The sequence below is a fragment of the Taurulus bubalis genome (genome assembly GCF_910589615.1).
Source record: "Taurulus bubalis genome assembly, chromosome: 16".
NCBI classification, from domain to species: domain Eukaryota; kingdom Metazoa; phylum Chordata; class Actinopteri; order Perciformes; family Cottidae; genus Taurulus; species Taurulus bubalis.
Window position 1 is genome coordinate 3,742,592 of NC_136604.1, and position 20,999 is coordinate 3,763,590.

The following is a 20,999-nucleotide window of genomic DNA, read 5'->3' on the forward strand; positions in this document are numbered from 1 at the left end:
CCGCTGTAGCCAGCTGGCGCTCATGCTAGTTCCCCCTAACTTCCGCTAGCGCTCCGCTAGCTCCCCGACAACCACCGAAGGTAGCGGGACCAGCCCCGGCTTGACTAGTAGCAGCGCTAGCTAGCGCTGATCCTAGCTCGCTACAGCGGGACACTGACCAGATGTAGGAGCGGCTTGTAACCCGACTTTTACGGTCGTCATTCTTCATCGGGGTCATTGCATAATCCTGCTGGTATGCAAGGAGTTGTATTACCGTCATGCCAGGCGAGTCTTCATGCCACTGGATGTGATGTGTTCACCTTGCAGAACCTGGATGACGAGACCACCGGAGCCCTGAACGGCGGCGCCCCCGCGGTCCTGGACCGCTCGGCCAAATACGACAAAGTCAACGAACTCGCCGCCGGCGGTCACCGCGGCAACGACTTGGATTCGTCCAATCAGGAGCAACCGGCTGCCAACATCGCCCGCGGCGAGAGCTTCGTATCTCCCGCCATGTACGTGTAGCCGTGGCGACTGAGCCACTGCATCACGGGTGTATGAGCACGTTACAGGTCACCTGAATTAGCATGAAAGGCATATGACACAAAGTTGAACCCACACACGATGACATTTGGCATCTAAGTTTCTTTCTTTACCAGGCACAACTATTGGGTGTTTTTTTCATTTCCACATAAAACCGTGAGTGAAAATCTGTGTTTTAATTTCTGCAATGTAAGCGAGGGTAACAAGCTTTTCCTTTTCTTAGTATATTTATAACTCCTGCATGCGTCATACACAGTTTTAATCATTTAATCATATTCCAAAATCTGGTAAAGAAAAAGCCAAAATATGACACAAAATATCAAAGTTTTCAAAGCAGTTTAGGACACACACACACACACACACAGTAGTTTGTGATATCTGAAGAGGTAGCAACTGAAATCACATGTGCATTGCGTATAATGAGGCGGGTTTTGACAATATGTTAATTACATGGTTGAGAGGTGTCACGATGTAGGTGAACTGGAACACTCCCCTCAGCTAATTAACACACCACGCTCTGCCTGTGTGATGCTGGGGAATCCAAATTTGAGCCAAAAACAAACAAACAACAGCGAGTCATTTCAAGAGGACTCAGTGTGAAATATTATATGCAACATTTTGTGCCATGAACATACAACGTCCCCCATCGCAAAAATGAGTGTTTCATGTGAAGCTGCCAGTCCTGTACAGCCGTGGAAAGTGATTTAAACATCTCTATTTAAGGATTAAACAGCAGGCTTCTGTTGCAGCCTTGTAATACTGCAGTAAAACAAAAATACTATTAAATCCGTTCAAAGAACTCCTCTTCCACGGTTGGTTTGGTTTTAATTACTTACCATCTGAATATGGTCCCAGAAAGTCCAAAGCATGTTGCTCTCTGAGCAGCTTCACTTAATAACAAGATCTTTGAAAGTATTTCAGTTTTTCATCAACTACTACAATAACTCTAAAGAAAAACTCCAACCTTTCCCACCATTTTCCAGGCTACAGTCCAATAAAGAAACATTCCACTTTATTATGTTGTCAAAAAGGCCCATCTTTCCCCAGAGCGCCGGGTTGCTCGTTAGCGCTAACGAAGGGGAAGTGACATTGTTTTGAAGCTCCGTAACCTGGCAACATTACATGATTAAGATTCCACGATTCGCAATTGCAGGAGTTGGGTGAAGCTTTGTGTGTTGGGGAGATGAAACTCGGTTTAGAGCAAAGCACACACACACCACAGGGTGCAAGAAACGCCAATGTTTGTATTCAGTCCTCTAATAAATCACACTAATAAGGCTGAGAAACCATTACGATGACTGTATTTTCAGAGTGTGAAAATGCTCAGCATGTATTAGAAAAATACTGCCATTACAGCCATTTTATCAGATTTAAATGGTCACACGCTCTGATATATGCAGAACATTTTACATATTTAGAAATATGCATTTTGTATTGTCAACTTGAGGTAAAAAGGTGAGCAACAACTATGCCTGGCTGAATCAAAATAAATTGGTCTTTATAGATGTCAGATGGTACCAAATGATGAACAAACAGTGTAAATAATATTGATTATATTGATGAATAATATATTGTTGGTGAAATGTGTACACATAAAAAAATAAACCAGTGTAGGTGTTATCAGTGCCTCTGTACAGGGGATGGAAGTGTGTTCAATGTCCAATTAAGTGGTTTAAAAAAAACACAACAAAAAACAAAGTGTATATTACTATTTTATTTTTCACGGGTACATTGAGGTTGTCACTTAATACTAAAATGTTTTTATTTGAATTTATGAAAAAAAACTGAAATGGTGTGGATTTTACTCCTTGTTCATATTACTCTGCATGGCATGATCGGTGGCTTGTTGAAACACTTCTCCCAAGGCTGTTTGGGGAATAATCTTCTCCATTTGTAAAAGCATTTTTGAATGTCAAAAAAAAACTAACAAGAAAGCTGTTTTGTTTTAGTTTTTTCATCTGTCACGTTCACGCACACCACGAGGAGCGTTACAGTTTGACACACAAGTCCAATTTCAGTTGAGAGAACGGGAGGTGTTTTTTGTTTGTTTTGTTAAATGACAACTCAACAGGCTTTCTGTTTTTTGTCTTTAGCGCTGATACAAAATTGCTATCATCATGGGATTGTCGCCTCTCGTGGCCGCAGAGTGCAACGCACACCGAGATCCAATATTTCCTCTCCTCTCTAATCCTAAACTCCAGTTTGAGGCCTCGGGGCTCACAGATCTTCCTGAGGTGCAAAGTTGACATTCGGGACCATATGGGATGTAGCTAGCTAACCGCGGCCGTCTTTGTTGACTTGACCACTTTGCTGTCTAAGCTAGCGATGCTAATTCATCAACGGTTGCAAACATTTAGCCAACAAGCCAAATACGGTAGCCGAAAACCCCTGTGTGCTGCTGTTGAATGTAGCCAAGCCTCTTTGCATGCAAAACGATTTGTTTGACACGTTTGTAGCATATATAGCTTGTTAGCTAGCTAGTGACCGTGTCTTTGTCTCTGCCTCTCTCTTTTCACTCATACATTTATAAACCCATGTCATAAACGCAGATAAGATGAGAGCCATTTCTGAGGTTTTCTGAGACATTTTGGACACATTCCCCTCAAAATGTGAGTCAGATTCAGAGTTTTGTATTGATTATTCAACACATATCTTTACACCCATATTACATATTATACATACATTGCATACTTACCTGCTTAAATTAATAAGTGAACATTGACCTTTGGTTTCGCATGTGACACGAACAGCAGCCTTCTGGGTTTCACACCCTGACGTCACTCTTTATATTAAGTCACCTGACTGCCTCCTTTACTCCAGTCTTGATTACTATGGATGGTAAATGGACCCGTACAGCGCTTTTCTAGTCTTCTGACCACTCAAAGCGCTTTAACACTACATGACATCATTCACCCGTTCACACACTGATGAGAGGAGCTACCATGAAGGAGCCACATTAGATTATCTAACATTCATACACCGTAGGCGCAGCTACGGGAACAAATTAGGGTTTAGTGTCTTGCTCAAGGACACATCAACATGGGCTAGCGAAGCCGGGGATCGAACCACCGATCCTCTGATTGAAGGACAACCCTACTCACCACTGAGCCACAGTCGCCCTATGGCCACTAGAGGCAGCCGTGCACAAGCAAAACTGACACTAGAGTACTAGGGGCACGTGGAGCGTTACAGTTTGACCCGTAAGGCCACTGACCAAGACTCCGTATTCGTGGCTGACAGATAAATATTTAAACGGGAGGAGAGACGACTGGAGACATACAACTTGATTGATAAAAGATGATAGAAAGGTAAAGATTACAACAAGAAAAAAAGAGGACATTTTCTCATCACATATATCGGCACAAAATGAAATGTTTCCGTTTTTCTGACGTACGACAATCATCTGTTAATATTTTATCGGCGCTAGCTTTGATGGAGTTTTGGGGGATTTTATTTATAAATTGGTGCATGCTAACTGAAGCTCAAGGTTTGATCCGTCCTAAAAAGAGAAACAAATTTGTCTTGCCAATTTTATTTGCTCTATTAACATAACTGACTCATGGTGTGGTAATTGGTTGTTTTTTTAAGTTGCTTTAATTGGTCCTTATCTATAATACTCACTAAATCCGCGATATAAATTCAGCACGGGGTGCAGGATAAATAGAGACTTCTACGATAGCCAGCCGTGTAAATGAGGTGTTTATTTTGATTAAAGGGAATGTCTGAATGCTGCATGGACCAATGGGACGAAAGCTCCTAGTTGTGCAAGAAGAGTCGGACCACCATGACAAGTGTGTGGTTTTCTGACTTCCTTATATGGCGCAGTGTCAGACAATCACGCATGATGTGTTTCATGACCCTGCCACGGAACAAAAGCGTCATGAAGCAGAGTTAAATGTGATGTTTCTTTTTCTTTTTTTTGTCTGTAAATGAATGAATATTTAGTTTTCTGTGCATTCATGTGTTGGCTGCTGTCGATAGATTGAGCACAAAGGGAAAGACAATCATTGGGACCCATTATATCACAGACCACTGACTCAGCAATTGTTCAGTATTGAGTTTCAGCTCTGCCGTCTTATTTGGGGCACCATTCAGTTTTACCCCGAGCCTTACTCGTTTAATAGAGCTGCTTCATTCGGAGGTATCTGGAATTACAATCTAGACATCGTCAGGAGTGCCGTCACGGAGCTGCCAACAAAAACGGAAATTGCTCAGAGATATTAGCTCAAAGTCCGTTTACAGGCGGTACTTTCTCAAAAAGCATGAGTCAGCAGTTGTAGGAGGGCGAGAAGTGGGGAGATTTGTGATTTTAAAGTAGCTGTTGCATCGAGGGCCCCGTGTCCGCGGTGGCTGCAGGGTTGCATTTGGGCCAAGGTGCTTTGCTCCGTCTCCCCCCCGTTCTGGGTCCGATGCCAGAAACACAAGCTGTGAATGTCCTCAATAACGGTCTAAATCTGGTCCTCTCCCTCGTTTCCCCCCTCTTTCTTTTTTTCCCTCCCCTCCACCTCACCGTTCTCTCTCTTTCAACCATTGTCATCACAGCTTTTCATCACGGAGCCAGACGTGCCTTCTTTATGTTATTTTTAGCTTCTCAGTTTTCCAATTTTTGTCTTGACGGTTGAACGAATGATGAAAAGGGGTAAACACACAAACATGTGATGGGTTTGACGTTGATGATGGCAATGTTAGAAGAAAAAAAAGAAAAAAACGCTCACACTCACTGGAGATGTAATCATATTTTGTGTTGATCGATTTTCTTTAATGTATTTTGTTTATTGCGGATGGATTATCATTTTGTATGCTTTTTGGGAAACCTATTGTACATGTTTTACAGATCATTGTCTTGTCAAATAAAATGTAAACCAAAAAGGACGGGATGTCTTGGTGGTTATTATTGACCCCTGTCAGCTGCCCATGATGAAGAGTGAAGCTGAAGAAAGCAGCAGAGCGGCAGGACATGGTCCTGTGATCCTTAAAAAGTGTGTCACCTTCTTGGAGAAGCTTGGCCCGGTTCTGCTCCGGACACTTCCTGCTCTCGCAACAGGATTCAGGAAGTAAACAAATCATTTAGCAGTGATGCTAAGCTAAAGGCAGCTCCATGGGATCTATCCAGTCGCATTATCTGTGATTGGTATCAGCCAGAAGTGTGTGACACCGGTCAACTGAGAGGGCCGATATGCTTGAGCGGACTTTTTAAAATGGGGGGCCGCTTCGCTAAGGGTTTCCTGCCATTCTGATTCATTTTAAATGGACGAAAGATTGATAAAAAGATATGTCCGGAGCTATTTTTTTAATTTTTTTATCTAAAAACCTTAAAACCTACACTTTGTATACACAGTACAAGGCAGCAACCTTCAGTTCTGCCTAGTGAAGCCATTAATGTCTTAAAACTTGAAATCTCTCTGCTGACCATCAGGGGGCGACTCTACTTCTCTCGTGATGGCTTCACCCCGTGATGTAAGACATGATGCAACGTATTTAACTCACATTGTTGAAAGCAAAAAGTGCGTTTGGGAATCAATGCTTTTATGCTCCCTATAGATCAATTTTAATGTCCCTCAAATTGGTCTTCAAAAAGGCCTTTTAAATTATGACTTTGTTTGATCAGAGAACTAAAAAAAACTAAAAAGAAATTTCCCCTTTGGGATTTATAAAGTATATATCTATCTATCTATCTATCTATCTATCTATCTAAAAGCAGCAGTGTACTTCTGCTCTCTCCAATGTCCACCAGGGGGCGACTCCTCTGGTTGTATAGAAGTCTTTGAGAAAATGACTCTACTTCTCTCTTGATTTATTCCCTCAGTAAACTTTGTAAACATGAGTTTATGTCTCAATCTCTAGTTTCAAGTCTTCTTCAATACAGCATGATGTTCATTTCGTAAATGATGGTCATTCAGAGTCAAATAGACCATAAAGCAGGGGACGCTTTAGGGCGGGCTTACTGTGATTGACAGGTAACAGACCCGTATACGGTGTCTCTACATCACTACTTCGCATTCCAAATATGCTAACTTCCGTTTATTGTTTGCAAAAATAAAAACATGGTGACGGTCGTAATCCAAGATGGCGACGGCGAAATAGTCGAACTCAAGGCTTCAAAACGGCAGTCTACAAACCAACGGGTGATGTCACAATGATTACGTTCACTTCCTATATACACAATCTATGGTCAAAAACACGAAGATGACAACGCTTGAACCTGCACCTTTAACTGAAGTTACATTACATACATGTCGAAGGGTCCCTGAGCAAGACACCCAACCCCCAGCTGCTCCCCGGGCGCCTCAAAGGGCTGCCCACTGCTCCCCAACCAGGGATGGGTCAAATGCAGAGAGGAATTTCCCCAAGGGGACTAATAAAGTGCATGTTCCTTTGTGACGCTGTTCAAACTGTCTGGTACCGTGAAGAGGTTCAGTTATTGCTGGCGAGTTCACTGTGCTCTGGATGGAGTGCACACTCTCCCACTGTTTAGGATACTGCCCGTATTTCACTTTTACTTTGTGTTCTGAGCTACCACAGTGAGTGGAGCACATTTTGAGGCCATTGAGTGAGCTGCGGCTGCATCAAAACAGGGATTATCTTTTGACAAAAAGGAAAAGTTGCCTGGTAAAGCTGTGAGTGCCGAGTCACTGGCAATCCCCAAAATGTGAGATTCCTGTTCTGTGGTAGCAGGTGCGCACTATATTTCAAGCCTGTACTGTAAGCTCGTGCTCTTTTGCTGAGCTCTGTCGGATCAGATGAGACGAGACACGTCAGCGAGCATTTGTTCACTTTTGTGGCTAATTAGCCGTGTGACTAAGTTCATCTTGGTCCCTGCCGGGCTCTGCTTTTGACAAAGATTTTGAGCGAGTGAGGAGAGAGTCGGGCATCAGCAGCGGTTTGATACAATGCATGTGATGGACGATCGCATTAAATGTTGAACAGAATGGATGATGAAACCGGAGGGCCACGGCTACTGCAGAGAGGATTACCTGATTTATGTTCTCCGTCCGATGGAGTCGGGCGTCAGTCAAAGCTGAAATCTCGGATGGCATTTCAGGTTTGATTTTTGACGAACCTTTGAGGGATGATTTGTCCTAGTCTTGAAGAATTAGACTCTTGTGTCGGAGAGCTGGGTTCCTCCATAACAAAGGAGCAGTTCAAACTCACATGCAGCACAATTCAGTGGCGTCGCGTTACATCATTTGACATTCCTCAACTATAAATGTGTCACTGAATGTTAGGTAGTGAACATGGAGTAGCCAGGATGTGACAATCTAGGAAGCACATTTTATTTATAAAAGATCTCTGCTGATGCTTTGACTTAAAACAATAGACAATAGAAGATGGACAAGCGGTCAGTCTGCGGGCTCATATAGAAAACAATGGGGCAGGTGTTGGCAACCTCATCTGACTTATCTCTTATCCTCATCTCTTATCTTTATCTATCTCTAATAGCTAAAGAAAAGCGAATGAATGTGAATATGTTGAAAATATTAAGTAAACTGCTAATAACAAAATAACTAGAAAACATTTTTTTCTATACTACTGTTTTAACTTTAGAATACTTTGCGTCATTCAGTAACCAACCAGCTATATGCTACGTACGGTCTGTGTTACACTCGCTAATGCTAGCAATGCTTAGCTCACCAGCCACCATTAGCTCTCTTGAAAACATTGCTGTTCTTCGGGATGTGTTTTCTTTAATTTTTGTAGTTTGCAGCCAATAAGTCTTATCCAGCAAGAATGTTCAGTTGTTTGAAATCCCTGAACAGATATACGAGCTGATGAATGTATTCTGAGATGAAGCTAAGATCTGGTTGGAGCCGCTGCTAGTGTCCTTTTATTGTCGTTGTGTGCTGTCAGTAATTGGCCCAATAGACTACTTCAAGAACAAACCCATTTTGATTTAAAGCTTTGATTAAACTTAAATGAGGTTTACTCTTTTTTTGTAGATTTACTTTTAATGCAGTCTGTATTTTGAAGTGACCAACCTCTGCTTACCACTCTGTGCCGGCAATTACTCAGAGTAATGAAACCACTTATTACTTACTGATTCCCCAAGCCATGAGTGAGGAGTTGATTTAAAATAAAGGCGGAGGAAGAGGACCGATGGCTGAGATGAAGAGAGCGCAGAGATGTGAGAAAGTGGGAAGAAAATAAATTGCAGATGGAGGGATTAGTGTAAGCAGGTAGAGAGGTGGACTCAGACAGATTAGGAGAGTGAGATAGACTGTTGGGCCGCTGAATCAATGAGCTAGTCGATAGTGAGTGGGAGAGATGTGTTGAGAGAGAAAAATGGTAGGAGAAGGCAAAACGCCCCCTGTTGTGTTGGAGCCCCTGTTGAGAAAAATGGCCTTAGAGAAAATGAGAATCCACAGCACTCCACGAGTGATTGAAAAAGCCTGTTTTATTTGGGCTTATCATCCGGAGCAGGTACCGATTCAAGATCATTTGGTGACAGTTATTCTCCCAGGGAACCACGGGAAAAATTAATCAGCTAATAGATGTTTCATGTCCGATTAAAGAAGTGGTGAAGACGCACATACAATAAATCCCTAATCTCAACGGGAGATTAATTATTGTTGTTGGATGATAGGCAGACAGAGAGATAGGATGGATGGATGAAATGTAATGAGAGCCGGGATGCCTGAGGCTATTACTGTCGACAACCTTTATTTTAAAAGCAACAAAATAAAAGTTTCAACTGATTATAAAGTGCGCTTCCAGTCTGCAAGTGAACTCAAGATATTCCATCCCTAGAAAAACTTTTATTCAGTAAATCCAAATCACCTTCTTCTAGAAAAGCAGTGGCTATACTTGACATTTCAAAGGATTTTTTTTTATGTTTCCAAAAGACGTGGTTTTAAAAGAGAGAAGAGGACTACTGTGAATCTGTCTGAGCTCAGAGACATCCGAGGGTAACATGATCCAACGCTCTAAAGATCTGGTAAGAAACTACTATACTGTGTTACTGGTGCTGTTGTTGATTATTGCAGAAGATTAACTCTGTGGCAAACAACCGTTTTGTTCATCAAGACAATCTTCACAAATGAGCACTAATTGTTATCATTGTTTTCAGTTATCGGCAGAAGCAAAAAGCTCTAAAGTTGGGCTACAAACGGACCACAGTCACATGAGCACCAGTAATAAAACAAATATTTCAAGGGCGGACTAGTGTTTACATTTTTTACGACGAGATTATATACAAACTCAATGCAAAAATGCAAAATTCCCCTAATTCGCGAAAGCCAGCATTTAAATTCTCCTCCCGTCATCACTGACGAATGGAGGAAAAAGATAGCGTAGCTGTAGATGGGCATCATGATGAAGTTATTTCAGTTATTTGATGAAGCATTCCTTTTTATCCGTTTATCGCAATGAAATCACAGCAAAGCTGTGTATTTAGGGTTCATCTAGATACAGTGAATGCAGCCGGTCGCCTCCGGATGATGTCATGAACCCAGACACGGCGGCGTTTAGTTTCCCGGGACATCTGGGACCTCGCACCACGAACGAAGCAGCAACAGTTGTTGTTTCAGCCGTGATTGATGAAACGATGTCTACGCGGAGGGAAGCGGTCTCTTGCGCGCCTTGTTGCTCTGTCAGCAAACACACTAGTTCTTCTCTTTGTTAACAATAAATGGATTCTAGCTGGTGGCGTTTAAAATCATGGTTAAACATGAGGTGGTTTGCTGTCAATTGACACAGAAAAACCACAGAAAACCAACAAATTAGAATCATTATTTATATTTATTCTGTTATCTTGCTTGCGTTTTAAAGTTTGAGAAGTGATTCATAAAACAAGATAGTGTGAGCAGGCATGGCCTCACTCCAGAAGCAAGGCAGGTCATTTGTGTTACTCCAAAAATATATTTGCTGTCTGCACTCGTCGGCTGACATTTTCTCTGTCTGAAGTCTCCCGGTGAGAGAGAGAGCGCCGCCGCCGGAAAACAACAGCCGCTCTTCAGCGGCGATGCTATCCCTGCTTCAGAGGAGTCCCGGAGCCGAGGAGGACGCATCGCTATCGGAAAGTTTAAGAAGTCCTCCTCTAACCTGTCTCTTCCTGCCGTTACATCTCCTCCTCCTCTGATGATGGATTGTGGGGCCCCAGTTCACGCAATATGAGTTAATGAAAACACACACGCCCTCTGGTCACATAATCAGATACAGACTTCACGTTGGACGACAACTACATACAGCAAACATCCTTGCATATCTGTATTTGACACACAAAAAAAGATATTAATTGAAGTGTATAGTGTATTTATAGTTCATATGGTTTATGTAGCGTAAGCATCATTTATATTGCGACTGACTATTTTACCCCCAAAGATGTAAACAGAACAGAATGTAAACAGCAGCAACAAAAATCTGCTTCACATCTGAACAATTCATATTCAACATCAGGAAAACGTTGTCTGTCAACTTTGACTGAGTGAGTGCCGAACATCATTGGTGTAAAAGCTCATTCCACCTCCTCTCGTCCCACCGGACGCTCCGTCCTCCAATTTTGGGGTTCAGTGCTTTGCCCAAGGACACATCGACACGGGGATCACACTGCCGATCCTCCGATTGAAGGCAACCACAGTCGCCCCATAATCCCCACGCTTCCTTTTCTGAAACGATGTTGATAAATGTATTCTATCCTATGTATAGTGCACCAGTTATAAGCACACAAAGACAACACATTAAGACCAAGGAACAAACAATGTGCAGAAGGGTTTGCCTTTTTGAAGGCATATAGAGCACATGGGCTCTTTTCTTATTCCTATTCAAACGCAGGTGTGTTTCTGAGGTGGCAATTTGTATCACTCGCTTGGTTCTGCCTTGAGTGCTGCCCGACACATTGTTAGTGGGCTGCTGTCTGTGGGCCGGGAGCCCATGTAAAACACCAGGAAGCTGTGCAACTCAAATTGAATACAGACAAACCAAACAAAGAGGGGATGTGTGATTTAATCCTCTCGTAAATTTTAAATTTTAATTTAATACGGCGGGTGCCAGGAATTGAAAGTGTGTGTGTGTGTGTGTGTGTGTGTGTGTGTGTGTGTGTGTGTGTGTGTGTGTGTGTGTGTGTGTGTGTCCATAGTAATCAGAGACTGGGAAGCTGATGTTCCTTTTCTCTCTGACAAATCCAGGTAGATTAGTTATGTCTGTCTCAGCAGGAGCAGCACATGAAATTGTTGAAACCCTCTCAAGACGCCATAACACCCGCTCACACACTCACACACACACACACGCACGCACACAAAATCCACCACGTCGACATTCAGATACTCGCATGAAAAACATGTATTTTTCAAAGAAATCACAAATCATCCTCCCACCCCTGCAACACGCTCTCATGCAGCATTTACTCCAGCACACACACACACACACACACACACACACACACACACACACACACACACACACACACACACACACACACACACACACACACACTCTCCAGCTGCCTACAGATACAGCAGTCAGTCACACGTGCACGGTCGAGCACACTCGTACACAGTGTGGAAGAGCATCCCAGGCGCATAGGAACAGCCACACACTCAAACCCACTCCGAACACACTCGGACCCCACAGTCGATGCAGAGACTGCTTCTTCTCTCTTTTCTTCTCCTCTTCTGCAGGAGCAATTTGAGTAAAGAAGCAAGGAAGAGGGCGACGCGCTGTCGGGCACCATAATGGACCCGCACACAACGTTATTGACCGCGTGTGCGTGTAATTGTGTCAGTGAGTCTCCCAGCAGCCATCTGTGGCAACACTGCCCCCCTGTGTCCGAGTGGAGGCGCTGCACCAGAGAGCCGTCGCCACCCCCGGGGCGCCTCACATCTAGTTATGCTGTCGATTCAAATATGCTTAAAGTTTGTTATTACACTGAAAGTGTCATCATGTACAAACGGTGGGAGCAATAAAGAAAACAAAAAATGGAGATTAGAACAAAATAGTGCTCATAAATCATTCCTGGAAAAGAAAAACAAGATCAAAACTGTCAGCAGCAATGAGATGCAAAGTATTTTATGGTTACAAGTGTTGCAATTAAAAATGATCAGCAACAATCTGTGCGTCTGGCTGCAAGCGGAATGCAGACGATGTTCGGGCGTCTTGGAGTTGAAAGTCGGGCCTTGAGTCTTGTTTTGTGATCAGGTTCTGATGACTGCATGGTCTGTCTGGGGTCAAGTACCGGAGCGACCGGCCAGAGGAGCGTATTCCTATCCAGAGGTTAAGACGCCGAGTGTGTTCACATGGATCTGGACGGCCTAGCGGTAGACGCGCTCGGGCCAGTCAGCTGTTGGGGATCCAAGGGCGTCACACGGAAGATGAGACGTTGCTGTAAGCTCTAGGCCGATCAGAGCGGAGAAGGAATTAGCAGTTAAGTTGTCAAGTGCTCTTATGTACACGGCGGGTACGGATCATTTCTTTGCGCTCGTCATACCCTGGATGTGATCGGAACCGGTATACTCCTCGTCGACAGCTGATTCCCGTGCATGTGAACACAGTCGATGATGAGAGGTCATGAAGATGAGCAGGTAGTCCTTGTATTAGGGGTGTTACCTGTATTTGTGTTGAATCGTTCAGTACGGGGCGTTCGGTTCACAACATCGTTTTTTTACCCAAAAGGTGTTTGGCAGCGCATCAGTTGTGCCGAGCCGTAGCAGACTATGCCGGGTTTATCCTGCTTCATGGACCCTGATTTGTGTGTCAGTTAAACTGAAGATGCACTTCTCACATTTCATTTAGAACGGCATCACCGGAATTTGTCGATCGGCGGAACGAAAGAACAAAAGACTCGCTGCAGATTCAAACCGAGCCACAGTCACAAATGCTATATCTATGGTACACATCAACCACCATCCATCATAGGCAATACGTTTACATGGGTATCTGAGATAGTGTAATGCAACTAACAAATACACAGTCATGCAACGAAAAAAGGTCTTCAACGTGTAAAGAAAATAAACTATCAAGGATGTTTGCTTTTGAGTGTGTAAATTATATGTTCAGATTCTGGGAAATGAGGTCCGGGATCCAAAGAAGTTATAGCAAAAGTATATTTAATAAAAAATGACAGACAGCTTATGCTCCCGATCGGGCGCTTTAAATCCACGGCGCACCTCAGAACACAGGTCCGAGTGGTTCGCTGGGCGGAGGGAAAGAGGACGAGCGTTCGCGTACCGGTTAGTTTTCAACTCATTCGTGGGACTTAGAGTCCTTCCTATTGGTTTCATGTTTTATTACCTTTATAAACATATCATTGGCCCTGCCGTTTCAGGGGCGGAAATAGACTTCTTCTTCCGTCTTCTTCTTCCCAAAAAGGGTAGTGTCCATTGTCTCAATAGTCAATATTCGGCTCCGCCCCCTCAGGCGAACAAGAGAACTACAACGCCTTAAGGCGGTAGTCAATATGTCATGCAGCATGCAGTATTTGTCTAACATTCATTCACACATCAATCATTCTACAGTAATAACAGTGACCTTCATAGTCATACAATTACAAATCCCTCATAATAATATCCCTTATTAATTATCATATTTCATGCATTGTAATGTACACGCAAACAACTTATTTTACATAGATGTGCAAGTCCAAATGTGACTAACTAAGCTTAAAAAACACTACAAGTGCAACAACACTGGATTGAATGTTGTCATCGTCTAAGCAACAGTGCAACCCTACAGGAGCTCATGAAAACAGAGAACTACGGAGAACAAATACAAATAAACTGGAACATTAGTTTTAGGTTTGTCATCCAAACTTCCCCCTGCAGCCCTGAAACGCAATTCTGATTGCAAGTGCAAAAGCAATGAGGGGAAGTGAACCTGCAGGTGGAGAAGTGACTCCCTCTCTGGGGGTTCATTGCCATGTGCAGAACTCCACCTCCCTGTGAGAGGAACAGCTAACACTTTGCAAACTGAGCCCCCCATTTTCAAGATGGCGCAGTAGCTGCCTGTATGTTTTTTCTTTTATTTATCACTGTACATGTTTATGTTCATCCACACTTCACATATTACATATATAACTTGCATTTTTGCACTCTCCTATTGTTTGTTATTGTTTGTTTATTTACACATCACACACTTAATATACACATACATACATACTTGCACTTTTGCACTTCTACTGTTTAAGTTTAAGTTTGATTTAATTTAATTCCTAAATTAATACTCTGTTCTTTTCTTTCATACCAGCTATTTTTTATTTTATTTTATTTTAATTTTATTAGTATTATTATTGTACATATCTTTATACATATATTTTCTGTCTGTAAATTGCTGCTACTTGACACCAAATTTCCCCTTAGGGATTAATAAAGTATATATTCATTCATTCATTATTCATTCATTCAATATCCAGCATGATCTAAGCAAGATTGGCCGAAAATGCTTTTCGAGGTGTTTCCGACATGTCCAAAATGTGTGCTTCAGACCCTTACCAAGGTCCCACATACTAATAACACACCTTTTTGGTTTTATGAGAAAACTACTGAAGCATGCTGGGTATTATTCTCTTCAGTAGCTTCCGCATGTGCTGTATGACGTGGTTTGAAGATCATAACCGGAACAGGAAGGCAACAAGACCCAGAAACGTGGGACGGCGTTAAAAAATGTTAAGGTACTAATAGTTGGGCTAGATGGGTTTTGATTGCTTCCGCCGTTGTAAAGGATACTTATTAGTTATTTTATGAAACCTTACGGGCGCCGCTGAAAGTTTACGGAGCTGGCGGCGAGTCGTTGGAATTTACATAAGCACTTAAACTTAACGGTTACTTTGATCATTTTTGTACAGCGCCGATGTCTTCTCAAAAGGGTTGCAGTATTGCAGCAACGTAAATGGGCGCGGGGGTTTGGTGCGCTTTTAAAGGACAATTTGAGAAACATGCTTGTCATGTCATTTCATTTAGCTGACGCTTTTATCCAAAGCGACCTACATGTTAGCTCTATACATCGTAGACACAGGAGCAATTCGGAGTAAAGTGTCTTTCTCAAGGACACATCGACAAGGACTAGCGTAGCCGGGGCTCGAACCACCGATCCTCCAGACTGATATGACCCAACAACTGTTGGATGGATTGCCATGAATCTTTTGTACAGGCCGCTGTACACAGTCAACCCCCCGACTTTTCCACTGTGGCGCCGCCCCGAGGCTCACATGTATGGACTATAAATATGGATTCTCTCATATGTAAGCTATTGGTGAAAGTTAAATATCTCTGAACGTCTGCGTGATGAGGTACGATTTGAGTCTTGGTGTGAATTAAACATGAGATGACTCTGACTCCCAGATGTTGTAGTTTCACCAGCATGTGAACCCCCTGAAGGGAATATCCCAGAAGACAGAATAAGTTATAGCTCCTCATCACGTCACAAACCCTGAACATACACTGAACATTAATTCCCGTCCGAATATTAATTTTCTGGCCCGTGCATACTAGCTTTAGCCGATCAAGCAACAGCAGGAATCCACACGCACACTGACACACGGGCTTTGAAACGGGGAGTTTTGTGACGGCTCTCTCATCTCCGAGGCTTCACTGCTCAGTCATCTCTGCCGTCTAAGAGCCATTACAGTCTTTTGATGCTTCCCCATTTGCTAATTCCTACGGCTTAATTGCTGCCTCTGCTTCTTCTTCTTCTTCTTCCTCTTCATAGCTCAAAGTTTGAGTCATTAACACGGCGACAGTAATTCACATTCTGTCTGCTCGCTAGAGCCGTTACTCAGCTGTGAACCAATCAGTCAGCTGTATTCAAATGAGGAGGAAAATGACTGCATATTTCATGAATTGCATTTTCTGCCTGAAACAGTTGCTTTAATGACTCTCTTGGGTAAGAGGTTGTGCAGGGAATAAGTCACTATATGTGTCAAGGTTAGAGGAGCATTTCATATTGGTTAATCCATCCTTGAAGGAAATAATCATATTGTGAAAAAAAACGATTAGAGTGCAGCTGTAATGCATGCAGGAAGTTTCTTTGTAACAATGCTTAGTATGAGCGGCACACATGAACTATATTCATCTTTAAAGGGACTTACTTTAAATGAAACCTTAGCTCAGCTTCGCACAGAGAACGGAAGCAGATAGAAACCGTCATCCTGGCTCCGCCCAACGTTTAAAAGAAATCTGCCTACCTGCATTTCTAAAGCTCACTAATTTACAAGTTATGTCTCATTTGTTGAATTCATTGGAATCCCACATTTCCAGACTTAATGCTAAGCTAGCCTAATCCTTAATAATTATTTAAATATCAAACAGACGAATGTGAGAGAGGTATCAACCTTCTCACTAACTCTAGGCCAGAAACTTAAACAGATTACAATCTTTTACAAGTTTGATGTGAGAGAAAACAACCAGTTAACCTCACTTTGCACTTTGCATTATGGCGCATTAGTGCAGTTGTGGCAAAAAAAGTTTGAAAGTGAAGTCAAGATATTTATCTTAAAATATAGCCATCTGCTCAGCCTGTTGTTTTAATGGAAAACCGTCACATCAGTCTTGATTTCCCAACTTTAGTCTTTACCAAAAGTACTTCATCTTCTGACTAATGAAAATGTTAAAAGTCAGATTAACATTGCAACTGCAAACAAACTAAGGACTTTTACCCAGGAGACCACAGTCCCTGTCCTTGGTGTGAAACCATGTCAACGCTGACTTATTTTACCTTACTTTTGTAACTTAAGTACTTAACCTAACCAAGTACTTTAGTTGCCTAAACCGTACCAAGTAATTTAGTTGCCTCAACCTAACCAAGTACTTTAGTTGCCTAAACCTAACCAAGTAATTTAGTTGCATAAACCGAACCAAGTACTTTAGTTGCATAAACCTAACCAAGTAATTTAGTTGCCTGAACCTTACTACCCTTAGTTGCCTCAACCTAACTAAGTACTTTAGTTGCCTCAACCTAACTAAGTACTTTAGTTGCCTCAACCTAACTAAGTACTTTAGTTGCATAAACCTAACCAAGTAATTTAGTTGCCTGAACCTTACTACCCTTAGTTGCCTCAACCTAACTAAGTACTTTAGTTGCCTCAACCTAACCAAGTACTTTAGTTGCCTCAACCTAACTAAGTACTTTAGTTGCCTCAACCTAACCAAGTACTTTAGTTGCCTCAACCTAACCAAGTACTTTAGTTGCCTAAACCTAACCAAGTAATTTAGTTGCATAAACCTAACCAAGTACTTTAGTTGCCTAAACCTTACCAAGTACTTTAGTTGCATAAACCTAACCAAGTAATTTAGTTGCCTGAACCTTACTAACCTTAGTTGCCTCAACCTAACTAAGTACTTTAGTTGCCTCAACCTAACTAAGTACTTTAGTTGCCTCAACCTAACCAAGTACTTTAGTTGCCTCAACCTAACTAAGTACTTTAGTTGCCTCAACCTAACCAAGTACTTTAGTTGCATAAACCTTACCAAGTAATGTAGTTGCCTAAACTTTACCAAATACTTTAGTTGCCTAAACCTAACCAAGTAATTTAGTTGCCTAAACCTTACTAATTTTAGTTGCCTCAACCTAACCAAGTACTTTAGTTGCCTAAACCTGACCAAGAACTTTTGTTTACTGACCCTAACCAAGTTTTGTTGTTGCGTAGATGAACCTAAAAACAAAGAAAACCTTGAAACATTGAACATTTATTTTGAAAAGAGGCTTTATGTGTGGGACGAGTGGAAACTGGAAGTTTCGTGTGAACAAGGAAGTTTATTTTGAAAAGACACTCTGCATGCAAGGAGCAGAAACTGTTACTTTTCTCTTATGCGTATCACTGTACCATACATACTTTGCATTTTGCACTTTGCACTATCTGTTTATCTAATTTACTTATTTACTTAATTAATGAATACACTCTTCAGCTGTAAATATAAATATATTTCATTCCAGTTAGTTGTATTCTATTCTATTTTATTGTGTATATTTAAATATATATATATATATGTATATATATAAATATATATATATATATATATATATATATATATATATATATATTATTTTAATTTGTATATATCTCGGCGATACTGATGACGACAAAAAAATTTCCCCTTGGGGATTAATAAAGTATATATTCATTCATTCATTCATTCAACCTGACTCAAGAGAGTTAACTAGAGTGTAATAGTAGATTCTACGAAACCATTCTTTGCTTGTTGTCTTCGATATTGTATTATGACTTGGCAAAGAAATCTGCATATCATGTGTTTTATAGGCCATGTCTGTTATGTCAAAAAGTAATTTGAAAAACTGGCAAAATGTTCCAGTTTTTCTTCACTTGACCATGGATCGTGGTTATCTGGATCGTGGTTATCTGAATCGTGGTTATCTGGATCGTGGTTATCTGGATCGTGGTTATCTGAATCGTGGTTATCTGGATCGTGGTTATCTGGATCGTGGTTATCTGGATCGTGGTTAACTGGATCGTGGTTATCTGAATCGTGGTTATCTGAATCGTGGTTATCTGGATCGTGGTTATCTGGATCATGGTTATCTGGATCATGGTTATCTGGATCGTGGTTAACTGAATCGTGGTCCATGCCTACCTCTCGTTATATGAGTTCTGTCATATTGATGTAATGTGCTGTAACTCTGTTACGTTATTATTACGTTATAGAGGGATCCTCCTCTGTTGCTCTATGAAGGGTTCTTCCCTTTTTCCCCGTGAAAGGTTTTTTGGAGGGAGTGTTTCCTGATCCGATGAGAGGACGCGGGACAGGGTTGTCCTGTGTGTACAGATAGCCCACTGCTGCAAATGTGTAATTTGTGATTGTGAGCTATATAAAATAAACAGATTTTTGTTTTCATAATTTGGTCTCTTCTATTCTCTCTCTTCATCAGGGTACACAAAATATGACTAGGTAATGCACACTGCTGACCTATTTACATTACGACAGAGAGCAGGGCCCTGTTTCTCGTACCTGGCTTACTGAGTTAGCGGGCTAATTGTCAGGATAAGATGACGTAGGTCAGGCTTTCTCGGTTTCTCGAAGCAAGCTTAGATTAATCACCATAGCAACACAGCCAAAAATTTAAACCTGCTCCCAGGCAGGCTTACTGAACTTCACTGGATAAGCTGGACACTCCCACGGACAAAAAGGCAGCTCCCTTCCTCATTGATGAAGGAGCCATATTAGTTATATTAGTTTTATAGGGAGAGAGTTCTTCCAGATTGCCAGGATCCATCCTTTACATTATCATGACTTCCTGTACGCGGCGATATAGATTTTGCCGGCAAGAAATACTTTATTTACGAGAGCTTCTCGAGCCGCGGACATTGATCACCACAGGCGCAGCTGATCGCCGTCTCAGACACAGACTGTCAGCCGCTGCATGCCGCTGTTCTTAAGTTTATTTAGCTCTTAAGAAACTTATGGATGTGTTAAAGCACTCATAATTATATGACAGTGTTATTAGTACACCATACATATCATTATTGTAGAACATGACTAAGGTGATCGTGATGAGAATACAGAGCATCACACACAATGTATTTTCACTGCTTCAATTGATTGAATTTCTGATTATGAATAATACATACATACTGATCCGCCCATACACATATTCAAACTCCTAGTTATATGGTAATCTACACATACATGTATATACATATATATAGTACATGATTCATACGCGCATACAGTACATATATCCTCATAAGTATGTATTTATTCGTAAATATAATCTGATTGATTTGGGTGATGAAGCTTCCTGAAGCGTTGAAGCTTTCCATCCAATCGGTTCGCTCGTGGGCCGAAGCTTCACGGAGCTTCATTTGCTCTACTGCGCCACCAAGTGGTCAATACATGTAAAACAGGCAGAGTGATCATAATGACGCCATGGCTTTGGTGTGTAAATTGAATAAATAATGTTTGTGACGTCAATACATCAATTATTAACTTATTAATATTGTGTCTATCTTTATGATAGATATGGTGGAACAATCCCACTGGCTTTTTGTCGAGGGAACGAGTGCGATGCTAACACCCGGGGTTGGCCTACACAATTATCCCTGCAGCACACTATTAGCTGCTCGCGCTAATTGAGAGCCACAACGTAAACGTTACCCCGCCTGAAGCTTCTTTGAACGGAGACATGTTGAATTGTTGCCGTGGTCGAATAACAAAGCGCTAGCTAGCAGTGCAACGGATCAGAGTCACAGATCAAATCCCTTCAAACAACTGAATGTATTCAAGTTTCTCACCAACACTTCATGTGATTACATGTGAACACATCAGGATACGTCATACTTACCTTCGCCCAGTAATCATTTAACAGAGCCTGAGCGCATCATCATGTCAGTGAACCTAACCTTGGTTCGTTGACCTCTCTTGACCTCTCTTCTTCTGTCAATTTAAACATGCATTGGTTGTTTACAATGTCACATTATCAGATTGGCGTCTAGAAAATCATAAATGCCGATGTCCTGATCGCATATTTTACTGAATATCGTCCAATAACGATCGTCTTTAAAACTTTATTTCACACTGTGGTGGTTAAACTGTGTAATT